Below are 24001 nucleotides of genomic sequence, written 5' to 3' on the forward strand. Positions count from 1 at the left end.
TTCATACGGTTCGTCTAAGGAAACTCTGAACTAATTTTACGGTTCAGTGGTGCTATTTGCGCGCATCTAACTTCATTGCAAAGTGATTTTCTCTTTTCCAACACACGATGCGGGCACAGGTTTCGGGAACGTGACGTCACATTGTTCGAAAATTAAAAACTTATTGTTTTCTCGTTATAAGATTTGAACGTGTGTGTTGCAGTTGGTTTCTGTAAAACGTCTGAGTTGAATTTTATTTCTAAAATATTTTATATTTCTAAAATATTTTAACTTGAAACAATATACGTATGAATTTTGCACTTGTTTGAAATATTGTTATTTGAAAGAGAACGAATATAGTTGTTAATTTAATTGTAGTTTAAATATCAAAAATGAAACTTTGGCTAACGCAAAAGTCGAAATAAAATAATTTTGTTTAAAAATTTATTTTTCAACAAAATTTATTCTTCATTGAATTTTAATAGGCATTAGTAAAAAATAAATGAAAAAAATGAAATAGGATTAGCTAATTCGACGACAGCATTATTCTTAATGTCTATATAGTTTCGTCAAATAGACCCCTTAAGAACCCCTTAAACCCTTAGTTCATCTTAAACAAAGTACAATAGGGAAATTTCAAGGATCCTTGTTATACTTTACGAGTAATTAAAGTTCTAAAAAATATAGTAGGTACGTTAAAGCAATTTAGAATATTATAAATTTTAATGATCGATAGAATTTTTAAAATGTTTTTTTTTTATCAATATCTCAATAAGAATAGAATAGAATAAATTTATTTATTTAAACATAGGTAACACATATAAAAGCTCTTAGTAAATAAAAAAAGTCTGACTATGTTTCGCCTCACTTGGCATACAAATATAATTGCTTAAAACTATTACAACCATGAATTCAGACATAAACACTAACCGGATAATAACATGATTCAATTTTTTTTAGAAGTATATAACTGATTGATTACTGAAAGCTTTGAAAATAAATTTTAATTGATGATAACAAAAAATCAATATTTATCTTAATGTTTAATGAAACTAAAATTTTACAAAGTTTATACAAAATGTGACAAGAATATTACACCGAAGGAAATAAAACAATATCATCAAAGAAATGTAATTTCATCTTTTCAAGCAAGAAAACATAAAGTTCCTATATCTAGTGCAGTCGCAAGCGTAGTAGAAAGACGTAGCATAACGTTCATACATTATTGGTCAGTCAGGATCTCGCGAAAATTGCAACATGGCGTCTTTATATATCCAAGATGGACACTCCGATAAAATATACACTTAACAGTAACAGGAACTTATGACTGTTCTGCAGAGTGTAGTTCTCAGGACCTGTACTAAAAGCTTTTTAGAGGAAAACTTCGGGATTGTAGAGCAAGATGTCGCTCTACATCCTGTAGCGCGTTGTCTCTTTCCCACACTGTTAAAAGTCTAGATGTAAGAGTTGTTTGTATAGGTACAGGAATCACAGTTTCAGTATCGTAAATGGGATTATGTGAGATTGCTCACACCATATTGTTTTATAGAACACGAAAATGTTCTAGTAGTGTTTGGACTCAAGAGGGCTTGTGCGACTTTTTGTTTATTCTAGTACAAAGCCGTTTTGAAGCTTGATTTATGTTGACGGGATTAGACTTATGTAACAAACACTTGTATTTTTTGACCAATGAGCACTTATCAAGATATTGTTTTTGAAGCAACTTTAAAATAAAGGTTTGTTACGTCAGAACTTCGGATAGCATGAACTGATTTTGTTGTTTTTCTTGTCTTTTAACATAAAATAGGTGTCATTTTGTCATTAAGTTATTCCCAGTAGTTTATATTTGAGGGCTGTTGCTTTTGTTTCTTAAAAAAATATCTTATTACGAAACGGACGTATTATGAAAAAGGGAGAGTGTAGCTTGCGTATTTTGCTCACTGTTGTGGTTTTTAAATTTAAAATTCTAAAGGAAAATAGTACAAAACGTTTCCAAAAACGAACTCTACACCATTTAACACAATTTCCACAGTTTAATAGTGTGTGTGTTAACAACGTGCGAACAAGTATCACTAATTGCTAATCACAAATGATTACTACATTAAACGTACACTACAATTAAGGATTTTCCACTAAAGCAAGATTTTCCTGTAATTTTCTATATCAGGAAATAATCTGCACGGTGCTAACAAGAAATTATGGAGGGTTAAAGTTCAAACTATAATTATGGTCGGTTATACAGTACTTTAAAATGGCCAATTTGCCTTGCTTTCGACGTCATAATAGCAGAAAATGTAGCCTAAAAAGGCTTTAGTTTGTTTGTGTTTTGTTTTATGCAAAAGCTCAGTATTCACGGATTTGAGTTGGTATAATAAACATTTTGTAATACGTTCGCTTTGTTTTCAGTTAAATTGCTCAATTTAAATTGTTTTAAAACTAAAATTTTACTTTTCTGTATTCATTTTTTTAATGGCATTTAGTTGTTAGTTTTGAAATTAACACGTTTTTAAAGACTGCTTTTCAACAGTTATTTGTTTATCGCCACTCAACGTTTACAGAGTATTGAAATAAAAAATACATTAAAATTACCTACATTTTTTCTGGGCAGACAACACATAAATAATTACGTATAAAAATGGCCAGGGAAATAATTAAAAACGGCCCGCTTTATATTCGAGTCGCGTTGAACACTTTTTGTCCGCAAATTGCAAAGATCTGGTTTATTCAGAATATGCTTTGCGCCCACTGCCCTCGTTCGCCGGTCTAATTTATAATTTCCGCGATTAGAAGTTCTTTTTAAAATTGTTTTCTTTCATATAACAACGTTTTGTTAGTAGTGTGTGGTAGTACTCGTAGATAGTGTAATAAGAAAGTGTTTTCGTATGTCCACAATTTTTTCATTATTTTGAACGATTTAAATTTCCGTTTCATTGGAATAGGCTCTTATAACATAATTCAAATAAAATTAATGTCAAATCTTCATCAAATAATAATATGACTTCAACGTAAAGAAGGCAATTTTTGAGACTGTCTTTTTCTGACCGAAAACGGCTGTATTAACAAAAAAACTAACTATTCCATGTTCTATTATTACGTTTCCAGTAACGAATACAATCCACATTACACGTCTCAGTAGTCGCGGCCAAAAATAAGGAAAACTTAGGAAAAACTTTGATGTTCAGTAAATCAAAAGGATGAAACTAAATTGGTTTGCTGATGAGTCCTTTGCCATGTCTTTGTCGAAGCTTTTCCGACTGTTGACACACATTCACTTCGGAGTAATCGCTTCGCTGTCTCAACTCTCAGTTTCTAAGGCTGAGGTCACAATTGCGAATTTGAGGAGAAATGTGGATTTTGCTTGTTGTCTTTGCTTTGTTAGGTGTTGTTTAAGAAAACGGGTTCAAGAGGTTCGTTATTTTAGAAAAGAAAAAACAGATGTTGGCTTTTGGATTCAGTATAAGTAGAGTTTCAATTTAAGTGACTTATAAAGTTTTTATCATCAATTTTAATTAATTTTCTCCGAACTAGTTCGTTACTTAGTTAGGTGTAACTAAGAGCGTTAGATTACACGTATTTAAATTACATTTGTTGAACATGGTTTTTCAAATGTTACAAAAGATTTTTTCAACATAAGTATATTCTGCCAACCCAGCGATAACCGGTATAATGTAATGAAAAAGAAACTAAAAAACCTACTTTATGTGAACAGAGCTTTAAAGGAAATTGACCTGAGTCCTCGTCGTACCAGTACGTGCTCCTCCTACAGATTTCCTCAAGAAATAGATTCACGAATATAATAGCCACGTCGAATAATTTCTACTGTGATTGACTTGCGAAAGCTTTGAGATAGCAGGAGACTGTGGACGCAAGATGGCAATATACACGTAGAGCGGCTTCCCTCTCTTATATTTTCTTGGATATTATTTTAAAATGTTGTGGTTGATATGGGTGTATATTTGGAAGCTACGTTTCGAATGAAAAGGAATGACGATTGTGAAAATATTGACACGAGTTTTTCGAATAATGTTTTCTTTTGGTTTTGTTAATAGAAAGTAAACTATGTAGTCTTTTGTTTTGATCATGTGTTAAGTGAATGTATATTTATTCATATTAATTATTTCATTATATTTGAGTGAGTAGTTTAATTGCACCTGTGTACCATGAAACAGTTTTAATTTTTACAAAATGTTATACTATACTGCGAGAAAGACGTCTTATTTTGTTTTTAAATCCTAAACTTGTGTTTATAATTCAACTGATTTCCACTATTAAAGGAAACTCTATTTCAAGAAATAACACAAAATCAATACAGCAGATATCCTAGTAGTCTTTAACAATACAAGCTAAATAAAATGGTTTCGATAAATATTTGTACTGCATTCTACCGTTTCCAATTATTGATAGAGAATCATATGGATTGTTATGCTTTGGCTTGAGTTTCTTAGTTGGAAGCTACACGAGGTAACATGAGCAAGTATAACTGCAGCACCAGTTAATTATAAGATAGTATTGACGTATGCTTCGTATTTCCATGGATGGATTTGTATACAAGAGGTACAGGTGCGATTCCAACACAGGCGAAACACTAGTGTGACTTGTTGAAAGAGTTGGGTACTTTCTTTATTGTTCAAAGACTCCATTGACAAACGGTGATGGAAAATATCATGAGGAATTTGGATTCTTAATATTGGAATCTAAAAGCGCGAACCCGGAGTGTGCGTGGTATTGATTGTCATTATAGTATTTTGGGTCCTATGAGATACAGTTTATAATACTATAATGTAATATAATATTCAAAATACGGCAGAAATAACGTCATTCACATTGAAAACAGTATTACTTGAAGAAGTGATAGACTATCGAGACTGGAAAGCTTTTGAATTGAATTAATGAACTGATAGAGATAACTAAAAAAAAATGTATTGTAGAAGTAATATAAAACCAAAACGATTTACTTTGCTCCGTAGAGGCAGACAACAAGGATGACCAACATAATTTGCCATTTAAATAGCTCTCATATCAAAAACAACAAAAAAGCATTCAAACTAGCAACCAACGAAATACAACCACAAAACATACGTAAAAAACGACAATAACATAAAAACCTATACAAAAAAAAGCATAGCGTCGGGAAATATACTTTCCCTTAGTAAGTTATATTGGAAGAAACTCGAAAACTTATAAAATATGGGTAAAGTTGGTGATACGTCGTCTAAAGGTGTAATGTATTGCGGGAACCAGAAATGGCAAAGAAAAGAGAATATATTATCTACTGGGAATATGTTTATCCGTGTTGTAGAGTTTTTATGCGAATAGACTCTCCTTTTAATTTTAGAATGTATTCAATTGAGATTCATTTGTTGTGTTTCGTTTGAGGGTTTTGTAATAATACTTAGGGCATATTGTATAGGGCCTAGATGATTTGACATCGTATTAGCCTGGTGTCATGGATAGAATTCTTAAAATCGAATTATATTTTTTAAACAGATTTGCTGCACTTAGAGTAATGTAACTTTTCTGAACGCTGAAAATTAGGAAGAAAAAAACAGATTCATACATATTATGTACCTAATTTAAAATTTCACAAACATGATTTTATATCTTTTATCACTGTTAAATTAAAAATGGTTAAGCTTATAGTCTGTACCCTCTGGGTCCCATCAAACATAAAACGGCGACGAGGACGGCCTCGAGATGAGATGGCGCGACGAACTGGATGCGTACCACAAACAGTGGATGGAAAAAGCAATAGACCGGACAGAGTGGAAGAATCTAAGGGAGGCCTTTGCCCTGCAGTGGGAAAGTAATGGCTGAAAAAAAAAAGCTTATTGCGATAGCAGAAATATACCTATAGCGGCTGCTAAATGTAAGCGTTGCAAGAATAGTACAGAATTATTCAATCTAACACATTTGGCAAAAAATTGTGACAGTTTCCCAAAAAAATCAGTACAATTCAACCAAATCATATTTTACAACATCCCTCATTACTGCATCAGCATCCCAACTGACATTAACTTATCGACTGCTGATTCAGCGTTCACCTTCGTAAGAACAAAGGGAACCATGTGATATGGTCCATTTGTGTTTCGGTTATCTGCGACGTAGATCGGCAATTGTCCCGAAATTCTCTTGGGGCTGCTTGGTCGAATCGTGGCAAATTCAAGTATTGCCCCGATAATGTACCCAATAAATTGTTGCCTCTATCAGGAAGCAACGTTTATTTAATGTCATTCTTATAGCGTTTTTCATTTGTTTCTAATTTTGGGGTTTTGTCGAGATTTTTAAATCTGAAAGGCCGTCGCGAACAAGAATCATTTTCGCGAATTTTTTGTGATTTTGGGACTGTTCAAAACTGGATTGTCCATCGAAACTGTGAAATATTTGTCACAAAAGAAATATAAAATTCCATCAAATTCCTGCCTTCAAACCATCAAACAAGTTTGAATCAAGCTCAGAAGTTTTAGTCAAACATTCTCGATCATTCATCGTTCTTTATTTAATTTTGATTTATTCTTAACACACGTTTGAACTTTAGTCATCTGTACGTAATTGAGAAAACGTGTTAACAACTGTAACGGTCTGGTCGGTCCAATAAATAAATTTCAAAAATGTGTATTTAAATAGAAGTTTATGTGACGTTTCATATTACTGTAACATGACATTATAATATGAAGACCAAACACACACGAGAGCAGAAACAACAAGTCTACAAATCAAATTCACGGAAAATAAAATCTCTCCTACAAAATATCATAATATTATTTTACATGAATCCGTAGAAAGTCAAGTGATCGTAAAACCTTTTTATGCAGGCTTAGAACATTCTTAACACAGAGTTATCTACTTATGTGGTAATCAAGGAAAACAATATATGTTTATTGTCTGTTCTTATTTGATCGCGTCATAAATATTTATTAGAAAAATATCGATGTTGCTGGTTTTATAAAAACTTGGAGGTTGAAAAGCAGGTGGCACGTGTGGAAGAGAGACGACGATTCATATTTCATTGCAATTTGTTGTTATTATTTGGCACAATTTAGAATTCTAGAAGTTTTACGTGTAGTAAATTAAAATATCAGTTACTCATTTTTACTTTATTCGTGATTTAAAGAATAGGTACTGTGTTTGTTTTCAATTCATTCTAGTTTTTCATTTTATTTCTCGTCCAAATTTTCATTCAGTTTTTTACGTTTACGTGAAGAGCAAGGAATTCTAGTTCAGAAAATTATCTCATTTAAAGGTGTCAAATTTAATGTTTCACATTTAAAAACAAGTCATATCCACATAATTAATATTCCCCTTTATTCTAAAAATCTCCCTGCAACTGAAGACTCTCGCAATTGACCACTTACAATATAAGCCACATAGATGTTTAATAAACGGCTATCTCAATACCTCTTATGAAAGCCTAGAATATGACTAGGGGACAAAGGCAGTGTGTTACTCAAAATACGTATAATTACTTGGGAAGAAGCCTTTGCAGATGGTGCTCGAACTTATGCAGCTCGCAACTCGAAGCGTCAAACTGAAAAACTTTTGTCAGGGGGCCTACTATCAACTCTTCAAATGATAGAAAGTTCGCCTTCTTATCGTATGGTTGACATACAACTTGGATATAGAGTTTAATTCCGTCGGTAAGCGTCTGATCTTCACAAACCCTTGAAAAATCCTTAAGTGTACCATTCCATTGATTTTAAGAAGAAAGAAAAAAAAATCCTCTTTCTTTTTCCATTTATTTTCTCATTTTCAAGTTATGATAATTACCTTTTCATACGCAAATTAACTCAAAATTACATTGGTGGTAGAATTCGAACCTACCACCTTTAGAATTCAATCCAACGGCAATACTAGATACTAGTCTGTCACTTCTGGGATTTAGAGCGGTGTTTCTTTTCTAAAATAGTGAAGTCTTTCTTCAAGTGTTGGTAGTAGACCCCCAGATGACACTCATAGCATAATGACTTGAACTATTTTTGAACTTTGTAAATAGAATTCTGTTACACTGCTTTTCTTTTTTTATTTGAATACTTTTTCTTTTGAGTTTATTTTTTAATTTTTAAGTATTGAGCAGTGGTATTTCAGAATGAAGTAAGATTTGATATGACAACGGAGAAATATGTAGGTTACAATTGTATGGGTAGGCATTTAGATGAGTGAAGGTAAAAGGAAACTATAACATATTTGGTTATTGGTACGTATTTATGATGAACCTTGAATCTAAAAGTGCGGAAGCATTTATTGTTTTATGCCCACACATTTATTGTTTGACGTCCGGCTACCAAGACTGGTAGTTTCAGTGAATTTTACTGAAACCACTAGAAAATAATTAAATATAAAACAATAACAACTCGTCACTAGTACTATTGAAACCCAAATTAGTAACCTAATCATGTCGAATGAAGTTTTTTTTTATTTCAAAATAATCAATTAATATTATCAGTATAGTAATCTATGCGTCAACTCATTTTAGTGTTAATTAAAAAAAAAGCGTATTTTTTTATTTTACCTTCAAGTTGTTCCGTCCGTCCATCCGTTGTTCTGGATGTTTCACAAAGAAAATTCTATTAGCGAAATGAAATACGTAAACAATATCTCCCAGCACTAAATTATCTATTGAAAACTGTTTGCTGTTTTCTATTATTCTATTGTTTAACAAAGAAAACGATAAGTCCTTAATGAAACAGAAATATTGTAGAATTTTCTTTGTAAATCGCTTATTATAACAACATTTAAGCTTAGGTAAACATCGACGTTCGATAATTTGTCTTTTAAAGGTGTGATGTAGCAACAAAGCAAATATGAAAACTTCCTACAGATGATTTTCCACTTTAATCAATGTTTAAAATGACAAAGCTCATAGAGATCGAAAATTGCTTAAAAACACCGATAAAGTATACATGAGAGCGATTCGGATATCTCTAATTGTCCCTCTAGGAAACCGGTAATCACTACTTCTGCAGACACCCTGTATAATAAATATATAATAACAATCATTTCTAATACAGCATTCCTTATCAAGAAAACCGAGAAAGCAAAGAATTTTGTTATTTGCCACGTGAAACGTGAACAGTACCGGGTAAATAGAACAAAAATATCTAACGATTCCATAAATGCGAGTAACGACCTATCCTATTGAATTGCAAATTAGATCTGTCAGCGAAAAGTATAAAGTAGCTGGTCTTTTGGTACGGTCACCAACAGAACACTGAACAAGGAAAGATTATCAAAACAACTGAATTTTGTAGAGTTGCTGTTTTGCTATCACATGGATGACACCGGTCTGATACAAAGAGTTAATAAAATATACGAAACTACAATTCCTAGATAATAATTAAATTAAAATACCAGTCTAGAAATGTTCTACAGCTGGGCAAAGGCCATATAGGGAAGGTTTGAGCATGAACTGCCATGGTAGCTTACTGAGGGTTGGCGATTTCAGATTCCAATATTTAGAATTTAGGTTTTCTGACGATATTTTTCCCAAGTTCAATATGTTTGATCTTAGTGTAAACAAGCGTTTGTGTAATCCACGATTGTCATAAGTCAAAAGTTAGTCAAACCTCCCGCGACACAAAAATGACACACCTTGGTGCGGAAATGGTTTAATAAAATGCAGGTTGGGAAGAGAGATGTCGTTCTACGGTGTGTTGCGCTGTCAGGCTTCGACATCATAATAACATTACTTTAACACTCGGTGGAAGACCCTCTGTTGCTGACTGTACCCGGATGTACTAATTGTAATAAGATTTGGATGTTCAAAGATAGATAAAGTAATATCGAGTCTTTTGTTTTTATGATTATGTATTCTGAATGTTGTTCTTGGTTAGATATGCCTTATCTGTTTTTATAGGAGCTTTATACATTGATGTTTTTTTTTTGTTTTGGTAGTAAGGCTTTAGTGACTCTGCATGTCTACTTAAATAAGAAACTTTAAGAAATTTCGTTTATATCCAAGCATTTTCTTTAAAAAACCCTCAATTGTTGACAATATTTTGAAAATCAACTTTGGCAATATGATTTTAGTTTGACTCAAAAAATATTTTGACCAACATTCAAAGGGTCCATTAACACGTCTTAAAGTAGTTAATATTATTATGTTTGGAAGCATTACAGTGATATACACAGCGTAGAGCCATCTCCGTTCCATACCGTCAATAATATAACTTTAAGAAATAGCGATAGGCATCAAACTCACATTATAAATAAATACAACTTTAGACATTCAAATAATTGTAATGTTACCTTTATTATTAATATAAACTGTATTTATTTACTATTGAATTAACACTATTCGCGATAAATCGTTTAGAAATTCGAACGAAAACTTCTGTAAACCCTCCATCATCATTCACATACAGGGCGTTTCAATTCAGCATTTTATCAAAACCACAATCTAAATGGCTGTATTCGGGTTCGTCCGTATATTATTCAAGTGTCGTTTTTCGAAATAACGTGATGAAAGCCTATAATCCTCTTCCATTAAGCACTTATTGTGTGTCTGTCCCGACGGTCTTTTATAAAATCATTTTTTCGTGATTAAACATTTCGAATGAATTGCGGATGTATGAATCTGTATGGATTTGTATGTTCAGCAATTTGTAAATCCCCTCCAATTGCTCATTTAGGCTGTGTAAGTTCGGATATTAAGGATTATTTTCACATATTTCTTTTGTTATCGTATGTACACACAAGAGAATGGTATATTAAATTTGAGGAGGTTAGCTGCAGCTGAAATTGGGTCACTGGTTTTATAAATAAATGAGGAAATACGCCAAACATTTTCAATATTAATTAATCGATCTAGTTTTGAAGTGCTTATATTGAAATTTGATTATACATATTTTATCATTAAAGATAATATTCAAGTTTTTTAAGGTCTGACAATTAAGAGGACCTAACAGTTAACGTCGCTGGTTCTATTCAAACATTTTAAATCATTTAAGAAGATACGATATGTTTTAAGTAAAGCACAAGAGTTAAAAAAATAACTATTGCTTTAATGTATATGTATTTTAAAATTAAAAATTAGAAAAAAACAATCAAATGAAAAATTTTAAACCTCAGAAAGGACTCGAACCTGCCACTTCTGGCTCTACGCACAACTCGTTTTACCATATAAGCTGCCGAGGTCATTGGCCAAGAATATTTGAATGTTCTATTTTAGCGTTTCAGCGAATAACATTTCTAACTCGTCAATGGTAATTTGAACAATTCGTTAAATTTACGGTCATTATAATTGGTATTTAATATCAAAGTTATGGATGAACGATATGTAGTTCTGAAATGTTTTGATTTCCGACACAGATTCATACATCAATGGAGTGTCATAATACATATTTACAAAACATTAAAACACGATTACTTTTACGTTAACGAAAAAAAAACAAACATCCAATGAAATTTGTTACGTGAAGTAGGTACATCATAAATCTTCTGTAATCATATTATATAACTAGCTATTGTTAGCGGCTCCGCCCTCTATAAATCAAGCCCTATACAATTTTCAACCCGATTAAATGAACCAGGCTCATTCAATCGGGATAAAAATGCGTTAATCCAGATTATAAACCAACTACGTATCAAATTTCATTCAAATCCGTCGAGTAGTTTTGGCGTAAACAAGTAACAAACATTCAAACAAATTTTCACGTTTATAAAATTAGTACACAAAGTTAATGTAGATGTCGCTAGCGTCTGCCACATTATTACTCCATTTGCTTACTGATCCGTGGCCTTCCGTGCACTGATCGAATCTCTGTTTTAATATTGATGTTTGAGGGGAAGTGACCCGTGATTTTACGAAGCTCTTTATCGTCCGTAATGAATCGGTTTGTTTGTGAGCGCATTTTATTTTGTATATTTAACTTAAATTACTGCTTTAAATTACTTTACGGGATCTGTTTGACTTTATTATTGGTTTAATTATGTATTGTTTATTTGGAAGATGTGCTGTCACTGTTTCTGGAATACATTTTGGTTTTGTGTTGAGTGTTCTTCTTGCGGTTTGCCAACGGAGTCGAATATTTTTTTACGGAATTGAGGAACTTGAAACTATTTCGAAACGGTATTGATTAAAGTTTGGTACTATTGTATCATGACTACTAGACCAAACCAAGATCGAGTAGCAATCCAGTGTTTTCAGCTTTGTTCGACCGAGTGTAGTTCCAGGTTGTGCCACTGCACGAATTGGCGCTAGAGTCAGGTCTTCAATTCTAACTTGATTTCAAATCAGTTGAAACAGAACTTTATTCTGGCTGCTTCTAGATTATGGAAAATAGGTCTTTGATATAACCACAACGTTGAACCAAACAACCACAGAGAATACCAAACAATAGAGAATTCCTTGAAAAAAATATTAAGAACAGTCCAAGCAAGAGCTAAGTGAAACTACACGCTGCAATTACAACAAGAAACCTACTGGGGCAAGCTGAAACATCGTTCATCCTGTTTCTTTTCAACTGAGAAAAACTAGGGAAAAAAAACCTTGTTTCGGATGACCCCGAAACAAAAGAGATTCTTTCATTTGCAGCCCACTTCTTACACGTTGGGGGACAATGCTTCTTTGTTTCTTTAGCTGTGATTATAAACATGAAAATACTCTGTTTTTTTTTTTAATTTGTGGGTTGTAATGTTTTCAAGGCGTACCTACTGAAAATATTACGTTCATTGCACTTTTTATTGAATCTATTTTATGGTCCTTTGCTGCGTCCATATACCCACCATTTGATGCGAAGGTCAGCTTAAGTCAGATGAAGCCCAAATTGTTATTGCCATAAAAAAACTTAAAATAATAGCTAGATTTAGTTTAGATCAAAACTCAGCTTCAGCTTAAACAAAATAACTACCAATTAACGGATTGTCCTAAAAATGATAGACAGACAGACATCGATATCTTTAAAGAAATCTATCAGATTAAGGTCAAACCTAATCTAAAGCAAACTTCACGAAACAGGTCAAACTTCTCGTCTTACAAAAACATCTCATATTTAAGCAATTCGCAACGTTATATAACGTCATTACTTTTAACTTCAATGCCTGCCTATCGGATTACTTCATTAACTTTTCCTTTCAACATTTGTGTGTTACTCCCACATTTTTCCACCTTAATCTCAATGAGAAAACGTTTCTCGGAAATCGTAAAATTGAGTGATATCACGTATAAATCAAACACGTAAATGAGGAATAAGGTAAAAAATCAGCCATTAGGCCAGCCAGTTGGAAGATCAAGACAGTGTGTTGATTCATAGCGCTCATTTGTTTTTTATGCTCTGCCTTTTCGAATTCAGGTGCTGCTAGGCAAGGTTTTTTTTTTAAATCGACTCCGTAACAATTTTAGGACTCGCTGTTGCCCGTAGGCCTATAGTTGCAAACCAAAAATGATACCAAGTGTACAAAAAAGTGGTATAAAATCCTACCCTACTACTACTACTATCCTATGTGTTAATCTTGGTTATAAACTATCTGTGTAAAAAGTTTTGTCTAAATCCGTTCAGCTGTTTTTGCGTGAAAGAGGAACAAACATTTATACATCCATACACACAAACATTCACGTTTTTAATATTAGTAGGATGTCATCTGTATTACATACTCAAGTGTCTATGTTGAATTGCATGTATCGGGTTTTTGGTCAGAAACCCTTTGAAAATGTCTTTATATATTTCTCTTTATATACTATTATCTACTATATCTTTTACTTGCTTGCTCATCTTGCTCCAAGTCAAAGTATATTGGCCATTTTCCGCACAAAGTTTAAGTTTTTCATTAAACATTTTATGGCTCAAACAAAATCCTCATTTCAATACTTCCACAAAGAAAATACATAAAAATGTTAATTAGTGTTCTTCTTCAGTACAAACTGTGTCCGAAGAATTAAAAAGTAATTATATCAAACACTACTCTGTAGTTTTGCAAAACAAAGATTGGAAACTCGTTCAAAGTGAATAAATTTAACTGTGGAAAATATTCTGTTTTAAATTGGCTCTACTTAAAATAAGTTAAAGGATCGCCATTTTAATATTCTCTTCTTCATAAAAAAAAAACAACTTAAGCTTGCAGGAATTTTCATGTTGCGTAAAAATCACATGAGTAAAGAAATCCAACTCAGAACAAGCTTTCTTAGACCCCACAAATGCTTGTCCTACTCGGGAATGGAACTTGGGGCGCGTGGAGCACAGACTTTAGCGCGGTGCATACATTCTATATACTCGTACATATTTAATCCGCTTAAAAAATACTCATTTGGTTAACTCCAAGACACTGATATTCTACCTTCTTGCTCCGATTAACAAATAGGCCGTTAGGGCTTCCAGTAAATCTGCTTCAGTTGAATACTGCACCCATAACCCAAATTAATGGGTAAAATATTTATTAGAAATGCAACTTTGGAATTTAAAGGCTTAATGACTGACAAAGACCAACGTTTAGTACTTAAACGGTTTTACCTCGCTTTTGGCTATCAAATATAATTTTAGAAAATAGGTTGTGTATTTGGTTATAAAGTCAATAATACAGAATTTCCATAAAATCCGTACCGAATTTCATGTGATTATATTGATCTAACTTGAAATGTAACAAGCTCACATACTCATAAACTTTTACTCTCATAATATTAATGAGCAAATTTAAAAGAAGGTGGTATGTAATACCTATTGTAAAATAAAAAATAAAAATCTCGAAACCCACGTTCAATTGAAACAAACTGCCTAAAAAATTGTGTAATAAAATCTAAACTGCAGCAATTACAATCTTGGAGGACAAAAGAATAAAGCTGACTTTAAGAAAAGAGACCATCTTTTAACATTTTATATTTGACACTTACGGTACCCTCGCTTGATAATGCGACCTTTCCACAGAAATTCTCACCGTTTTCATTTACATAATTGTTTAAATAACACGTTTAATTACATTATACTGAGCACGACAAATCCTCGACTTTACCTGTTTAAAACGTAAATACGAAATTGAATGGATTGTTGACTTAAAATTTATCGTTACAGGAACTGATTAAATTTGTAAAATGTATTTGTTTAAAAGGAATTGTTTAGTTTTGTGAAGGTCTGCGATCTGCAAATATGATTCTGGTTTGAGCCCTTTGTGATGAGAAATCGAGTTTTATTTTAGTTTTGTATCAAGGGTTTTAAACAGCTTTTGTGAGCGGTTTTGTAGCTAATAAATAATAAAATATTTTAATAAACTGAACGGTAATGAAAAACTTTAAATACAATAACTTTGTTATGTTTTTGAGGTCACAATTTGAAACAAAATCATACGAAATATTAAACATCTTAAATCTCAGAAGAATCTTACGCTAGAAGACGTAATAAACAAAACAACACGAAACGAACACAACTCAAAATACTTTAAATCTGAACTCACATTTTGAAACAAAGAACATTAATTTAAAGCAAAATAAAGAAGTGCTTGGAACAGTTGAATGGAGTGCCGTAATACATTGTTTTGAACAATAATAACTCTCACGTGTAATTTGCAAGCTCTGCTTATCTGTTTACTGTGGCTTTGTTTGTTTGCTTGTCTTGTAAGCCTAGTTAGAAGACTCACCGCGCTTAGATAATGTTATCAACGTATTTTATTACAACAGTTTCGAATTTTCGAAATCTAGACTGACGATTACAACTGCAATGTGCTTTAGATGACAAAGCCAAAGTATCGGAAAGGAAAAAAGGTCTAGGAGAATGCAAATTATTACACTATTTAGCAAACATATTAACGACCTCGACTAAAATTGATAATTTAGTAAGTTCGATTAGTGGTTATGTGAATACACCATCCTAATAAGGCTCTGTCATTCTTACAATGTGTGTTTTAATGTCTGTCCGTAGATCTGAATAATAAAAACCATAGGAATCAAGGGTGGGTGATTATTTTATTTTGTTGTTTCTGCAGCCTATTTGTAAATAACTCTTAGAATATTTAATCCAACTCACCTATATCGGTTTTATTATAGACAAGAAATAACTTACCAAAGAATGTAACTCACAAAATTAAGTTGTTTTTTTTTAATTTTGTATTTTTCCTTTTAATTTTGTATTTTCCCAGTAATAATTTTCTCTACCAAAGTGAGGTCAAGTCTCACAAAAGGTACATGAACTTACATCACTCTATTTTCTTCTCTAATTAGGAAAGTTTTTAATATCCCTTTTTTATTGTCTATGCCATTGTTCACAGGGAAGTAAATTTTACAATTCCCCCATCCCGACAATTATAAAAGTTTTAATTGCTCGTACTTTTCTAATTACAAAAAATACCAGTCTCATGAGCTAAGGGAATATAAAGGGAAAAACTGGAAAAAAAAAACGCTTCGCCTTACGTTCGAATGGGTGGAACTTTGATAATTTATTGAGCAATAAAGCCTTGAATTAATGTAAAGAAACATTAAAAAGGACCGTGCGTTTTTTGCTCGGATATGAAATGCATGCTTGCATTGGATATTATACCAGGATTAAAACTAATTTAACGATCGGAGGGAGTGAACGGAAAATAATATTATAACAATAACTGGGGTTTATTTCAAAGAGTTATGCCGCTGTTAAGATTAAATCTGGCTTTTATGTGGTTAACTTTATTAGAAAAATGCCATGCAATGTGAATAAAGTGCTATATTTATTTTAGTATTTTAATTCTCTTTATTGTATTTTTAAATCATTTATGTATGGATAAATGCATGAGGTGATTTTTACAAATAAAACAGGTCAAACGAAGGCTTGCTTCCGACACTGAGGGAACTGAGGGTTCCGTTCAAATTTTAATACACAATATGTGCAACAAGAAATGGTTAGCCATCAATTTCTGACTGTACCTGTAGTCGCTTAACCTTGATGTTTATTTTTGTCTTTGAAAATTTCAACCCTCGAGCCATCACAGCTCATGAGATGCAGTCTGGTAACAGACGAACAGACGTTCCATTTTCAACTTTGCGTACGGAACTCTAAGAACAATATCATGAAATAAAACTTGGTTTAATACGTATACGTTTGCGATTTAATAGTTATTAAGATTATTTATTTTATTTTTATTTTATTATAAAGGTTCTTCAACGACTTATTCACTATAACATATTACATAGACAACTAGTAAGTACATGGATAATCATGGTAAATTTGTCACTTAAAGAAGAACACAGCTTAAACATAAATCAACTATACAACTATGAGATCTGTTTCAATTTAAAATTTAGAAGATAATATGACGTACTTTACTCTGTTTTAGAACAACATTCTTTAATAAGCTAGGAACACTTCTTTATCAGTTAACAATAGGTGATTAGAATTATTAAAAAAGAAGAGAAGTATTATCATTGTGAAAACGAATTTAGCTCACAATTAATCTTAAAAAGTTTGTAATCGCGAATGTTACTGCAATGGGTAGTGACCAGTGAAAAAAATGCATTTATTTCCTCTAGTATTTAAAAAAAAGATTTCTTTAAGAAAATTATTTTACTCCATCTTTGTACTGAGCAAAGTTATAGAACCTTCACCCGTTTGCACTGAAACCATGTTCGTAAGGCTGTTAACAAACATGGCAGTTTTAGGATCTGTTTTTTGAGTATTTTTTCTTATGTCTTAATATTCCCCGAAAATTCATTTTACCATGCAGTTTCTATCTCAGACAGAACAAAATTAACTCTTTAGTTGAACAAAATAATGGCAGACCTTTTGGTATAAATTGTGTAAAAGAGGTTCCCAATGTGTGCCCAACATTGGGAACCTCTTTGAGTACCTGAACATTTGACTTCTTGTGACTTGTAGGGTGTCAAAGTGTGGAAGAATAACCGAATATCTGCAAATATACTCGTGTGAGGACACTTAGCACTTAGGTACTTAGCTGAAACCGGTAAGACTGGTAGCCGACCCCAACATAGTTGGGAAAAGGCTAGGCCAATGATGAAACTTGAGTGAGGACAAATGAAAGTGCACTGAAGTAGAATGTTGATGACTTAACGAAAAGCGTTCTTAACTTCGTTTAATGAGATAAAAAACATTTTAGCTGCCAAATATGTACCCAGCCTTAAGTCCAGTAAAAGAAATCTGAAAGGGTTAGCGAAGTTCTTTGAGTCGTTTTGTCAGCGTGCACTAGTGACGCGTTTTTCATTCTTAGTTACAAAGTCGCGACCTCTGTTAGACGGGTTCTTGAGATATACAGTTGAATCGTTTGAAACGAAATGTAGTTTACAAAGAGTAAAATGTTATTTCGAATTTCTTTTAAACTCACTGTTTAATATTAAAGGACTGGATGGAGGAACTGTTGGACGGTTTTTTTAAATCGTTCTATAAGCAAAGACTAAAAACGTATTCCTATGCTGAGGGTCCGTTGTCCGTCCATCCGACCATTATTTTGTCCTTCTGTCTTTCTCGGGTAGAAAGACAGAAGGACAAAATTAGTCCGATCGTCCGTTACCAGGCTGTATCTTAACAACCGTGGTAGATAGCTCAAAATTTTTTAATAAAATATTTACAGATGATGTATTTCTGGTGTCACTATAAAGAGAAATAAACACCGAGGTTAAGCAATTTGATAGGTGATCTTTTTTTCTTCAGTATTTTTTATACAGAAGTCTATACCAGAGTCGAGAGTCCGCTTCACACTTGACCAGGTTTTTATGTTCTTAGGTTGTGCCATACGCTTTTTATGATCAAACATTGTATACTATATCACAAACAGATATAGAAGTTTACGAGATGTGCAAATAACTCGTTAATAACGTAGTTGTTACTTCCTCGATATTTTAAGTAAGATAACATATATTTTCCAAGCAAAAATGCTAGACTTAGAGTCCAAATAAGCAAGTACTAATATCCGTTTATTCGTTTTAATTACAATTAAGGACACAGAACGACAGGCATTTTGGTTTGATCTTGAAGATAAGCAAAGAATAATAGGGTGTTTTCTATGCTTGCCTCGTATCACACGATACCTAATCCCTTTATTTAGGAAATCCCCTCGACTGACTCGATATACCCTAAGGGAAGCTGACAATTTGGAAATATTGGCAAAGATAATTGAAGTTCATGAAAAAACTTAATAGGTTTTTGATGGAAAGATGATTACAGATAATATGAATAAATAAAAAAAAATAAAAGCAAAAGACGCAATTTAAGAGCTTTAAACAAAAATATGAAAATAATACAAATTCATTTCAATAACAATCGTCAAACGAAATCGAAAACATCCACAAAATTTATAAAAAAAAATCTCGTATAAAAACCACTGAACATTGAATCGAGTGAATCCCAATTCGATCGGATTCCCCACACTGGCCGCGCATAGATTTATGAAGAAATTAGAATAGGTACGTGACCAACTACTTGATATTCACGAGCCGCACCCACAAAAGGCAAGATGCGTTTGCTTTCAGAATTTAGACCACGTAACATAGAACGCTTCAGGGAGTCCATTTCCACAAATATTGGACTGCATTACTCTAGAGATTCTAATATCTATGTAGATGTATAGTTACAGAAATTGGTATGGAATCTGCTCGCGTCATATTTAACCAAGGACGTTAATTGGATCGTTTGTAACGGCAACTGTTATTATAAATGGAAATGTGGTTCTATGAAGCTTGTTTGTGATTTCAGTAAGTTGCGGACGGTAATGGGAAAAAGATGTGGAGGGGCTATGTGTGTTAGTTTGTGTTAGTATGGGTTATTTAATACTTGTTCTCGCTGCTGACTTTGCCTGCCCAGATGCAAGCATTTATAATATTTGTCTGAACAAAACAATCGTCACCCTCAAAATACATTATTGTGTCAACCATCGTTTTTATTTTGATTTATAGTATGTCTTCTGAAAATTACAACTACATTCGTAGGAGTAGATTGACCGACGGACAATCACGACTAGAGGCAAACAGATAGAGGTCGACCAACAGTGTTACACAGCAAAACCTTAAAAACAATGTCTACGTGTTATAAAATGAAAATACATTACACTTATTTTTTTTATTCTAAACGCTTATATACTTTATTATTACAAAGAGAACAGATCAACTCTTCATTTCCCAAAAGAAAAAAAAACACGTAATACAGTTTCCAAACAATAAAATTAATTTAATTTTCTTTTCATTACCAAGTCGGTTCGTTTAACAAAATTTACGTATATTAGTTGTCTGAAAAACGCTGCAAATTCATGTCTGGCCGTCGTTCGGGAGAAGGATAGAGAATAAAAGGGAACAATAATAATTTTAATCAAAAACAATGAGATTGCGCTCGACGCAAATTGGTCTTCTTTTGCCATTAACATGATGATGAAACGCTGTGATGCTTGGTCGAGGGAGGTGTTGCCTAGTTTCTATTACACCGTACTGATTCATGTTCCTTGTTTAGATGTAACAAAAAAATAAACATTGTATGGTACGAATTTTAAGGTAAGCAAAGTACTAATGCGACTTCCTCACAGACTCCAGTGATAAATAGTAAGGGAAAATATAGTGGGGGACACTTGATTTCAAATCGCTATCACGCAACCTTTCCTGTATGAGGTGAGGCCTGCGCTCATCAGTGAGACGTATATTTTTAAGTAGAATTCGACTCGCGACCCCGTCCCGTTAGCTCATGATTAAGGACGCCGGTTGGGTCGGACACTAGTCGGGCAAACCCGATAAATACGTAAATCATATAATAAAGACGTATATTAAGCGTGATTGAAGCAAGTTCTGCACTGAGTTTCCTTATGTGAGGTCACAAACATTCAAGTCTAAAGCACACAGACACTCTGACTCCGACAGTCGTTTACGGATCACACGTCCTATGCGGAGCTCGAACTTCTAGCAGGTCGCACAATTTTATTTGCGTGTTGACAATCAGCTATCTGTGCAAAAAAAATCACATAGATTCTACCAGTAAACACATTGTAATTGATATCACCTTTGCTAAAGTATTTCAATATGCAAGATACTGAAACGACTTTAATTCGCTGTGGAAGAGTGATAGCGCACGATATCGCCTATAGCGTCATCTCTTTCATAACTACAACAGTACTTCTCTGAATACGTTCACTAAAAACAAAAGCGAAATTCATTCTATATGAAAAATACTTGTTCAGTTTCAGATATCAATTATAAACGGAATAACAGGTCAAACAATACTTTCGAGTGGTTGAGTGTTTTAAAGCAGCAATATTACATTCATACAATTGATTCGTATTCGTTTTCAGTTATTACTTTTAAAGGAATGCCTGAAGCTATGTTTAAAATGTAAACATTCATAAAACTTATTTTAAAATCGGCCTGTATCACAAAGCAGAGAGAGAAATATTTTGTCAAGTGTTGACTGGGTGTATCAATTACGTGTTAAGCTATTGTAAGTGCAGTAACAAAATGTACTAGGTAAAAAAAATACGTGTGGCACTCGGGGACTGCCGCGGTAAAGCTATTGCATAAATACTTATACACCTATATACTTTCTCACAAACAGCTGATTATGTATTCGTCCGATTTCGGAGCAGCTCGTCTCGATTCGGGCGAGTTCCGTAAAGTCGTACAATACGTCTAATCGCATGACACACAGCGCCGCGTCGAAGACTGCCGAACTGACACGACGTTAGACGATGCACGGCCTTCAAGCCACACCTCTGTGCCCGTCGGAGTGGGGAGCGTGAGGTTTTTTCGTTACGGAATTTCTGGGCTTAGTCCCCGCGCTCAAGGCCTGCGATAGAAGCTATGCAATAGCTATTAAAAATGCTATACTATCAAACTATATTCTATTGGACAGTACTCACTATTAACAATTAACACACCAAAGAGTATAAAACCACTTTGTTTTAGAACTCACCAAATAGCATTCGAATAGAAACATAGGTATATTATTCAAAAAACATAAAATTGTGTGTAAAAAGGTTTTATTCCATTGAAGCTGTCACTTTATTACATTACGGTGTAACAACTGGCCGTTAAGAGAAACGTAGTAAATCAGGGTTTAGCATAATTTCTATTTTATTCGACCTTACATAAAAATCGTAAACTTTTTTAAAAGTGGGTGTCTCTTAGTTATTTTGTTCTTCAAACACGGTACATTATTAAAGTATCTTGCCTAAAGGAAGCTAATTTAACTCCAGTTAAAGCGAAATTAATCTTTATTTATATTGTCGTTACGTTGCTTTTGGTTTTTCTTACGAACCTTGATTCAATTGTGATGTTATATTATTTAATATTACAATAGAAACCTTAGGTAATATTATAAACGGTAGAATGAGTATAATTAAATATAATTATGTAATGCTGTCTCCAACAATGCTTTGAATAATTTATGCCAAAGATGATATAAATGCTTACTGCGTAGGTTTTACGGGTACTACTTTACTTAAAACTTTGTATACAACTTTATTTCAAATAAACAAAATGAAATAAATGCTGGGAAATTTGTGTCAGGATCATGGCGCACAAATAGGCTAAATAAAAAAATAGATTTAATATCCCTAACATGAATGCAACACCAAATATTGTTTAACCTTGATTTTTTATTTTATTATTTGTTGTTATAAAAATACATCATCATCGACACATTTCTTTTGTCTAAATGTTTCGCCTTTCTGGAAATTAAAACTAAACAGTATAAAATAATTTGAAAAAGTCATGCAAGATTTTGAAACCGTACAAATATCAGAATTAACGATCAAACATGCTTGACCTTTTCAAATAAACCTCTTTGATGCAACAAAAAACAAGAAAACATGCAATTCAAAATATGCATACAAAAATACGTCTACAAAGATGTATCCCCAACAAAGGCTGTAGTGAAAAAAAAAGAAAAGAAAATGGCGCGTCAGTACTGACGGTCGACCTTTCAAGTGTCGTCTGGCACTTGGAGGCACTTTGAAGTGTCACTAGAGGCGTTGTAAAGATGAGAAACCTGTATGGATCATGACGTATGCGTAGTGATGTCTTGGCTCCTACCTTAGGTACAGTTAGAAACTGAAAAGAAAGAAAAAAAAGAAAACGTTCTGAAAAGTAGCACAGTTAAATATTTATAAACGATATATATAGGTATAATATTATACAGTGTGTTGTTGCTACGTGGAGGGCATAAAATAAGCTTGAAAATCAAAACACATTTTTTTTGTTTGGTTAGTTATTTCAATTTTAAGGGTTCTGTATCCAACGGGTAAAAACCTCTCGGTCCGATGTCGCATGTCACCCAACTGTATCACACGAACCGTGTTACCCAAACAGTTGAAAATCTCACAGGTGATGATGCATTTTTGTTGCCGAAAAAGGCTATTTGTTTATCTATTTGTAAGCAGCTTTTCTTTAGCCTAGGTATTTGTTAGTAGTCCGACTCGAGATTGATCCGTTAGTATTTTTTGTTGCTGTCTATACCTACGTGTGCTATATTTTACTAGTAAAGCTTATTAAATGTTATGTAAATTTAAAAAAAAAACCATGTACCTAAACCGCAAAAATGTATATGTTGCAGTAAAACAACAAAAATCAGTTGAAAGCTTAATTGATACAGTCTAGTCGCAGTTTAAAGAGGGATTATGACATTAGTACTTTCACAGAACTCAAAATATGATAATACAGCTGTATTGAATACCTCTATAAATACTTTAATTAGAATTATATTTATTAACTAGCTGTTGCATGCGACTTCGTCCGCGTGGTTAGAAGATGTAGGTTATGATTTATATCTACCCTGTTTTTTTCCACATTTTCCATTGTATCTTTGCTCCTATTAGTCGCAGCGTAATGGTTTATAGCCTAAAGTCTTCCTCAATGAATGATCTATTGAACACATCATTTTTTTTTACAATTTGAACCAGTAGTTCCTGAGATTAGCGCGTTCAAACAAAAAAACAATCAAACAAACAAACTCTTCAGCTTTATATATTAGTAAGTATAGATAACGTTTAAATATGAACAGTTATTTTTGGCCTTCCCAAGACCATTTCAGCGAATCACTTAATCTGGGCTCCGATTCTGCTATTTACAATGGTTGATGACTTAATTAAACATTATTCGTACTCTTCTTAGTATTTTGCCAGCACAATGCTTAGGAAAATACAAATA

This window comes from Trichoplusia ni, chromosome 1, assembly GCF_003590095.1.
Source record: "Trichoplusia ni isolate ovarian cell line Hi5 chromosome 1, tn1, whole genome shotgun sequence".
In the NCBI taxonomy this organism is placed as follows: Eukaryota; Metazoa; Arthropoda; class Insecta; order Lepidoptera; family Noctuidae; genus Trichoplusia; species Trichoplusia ni.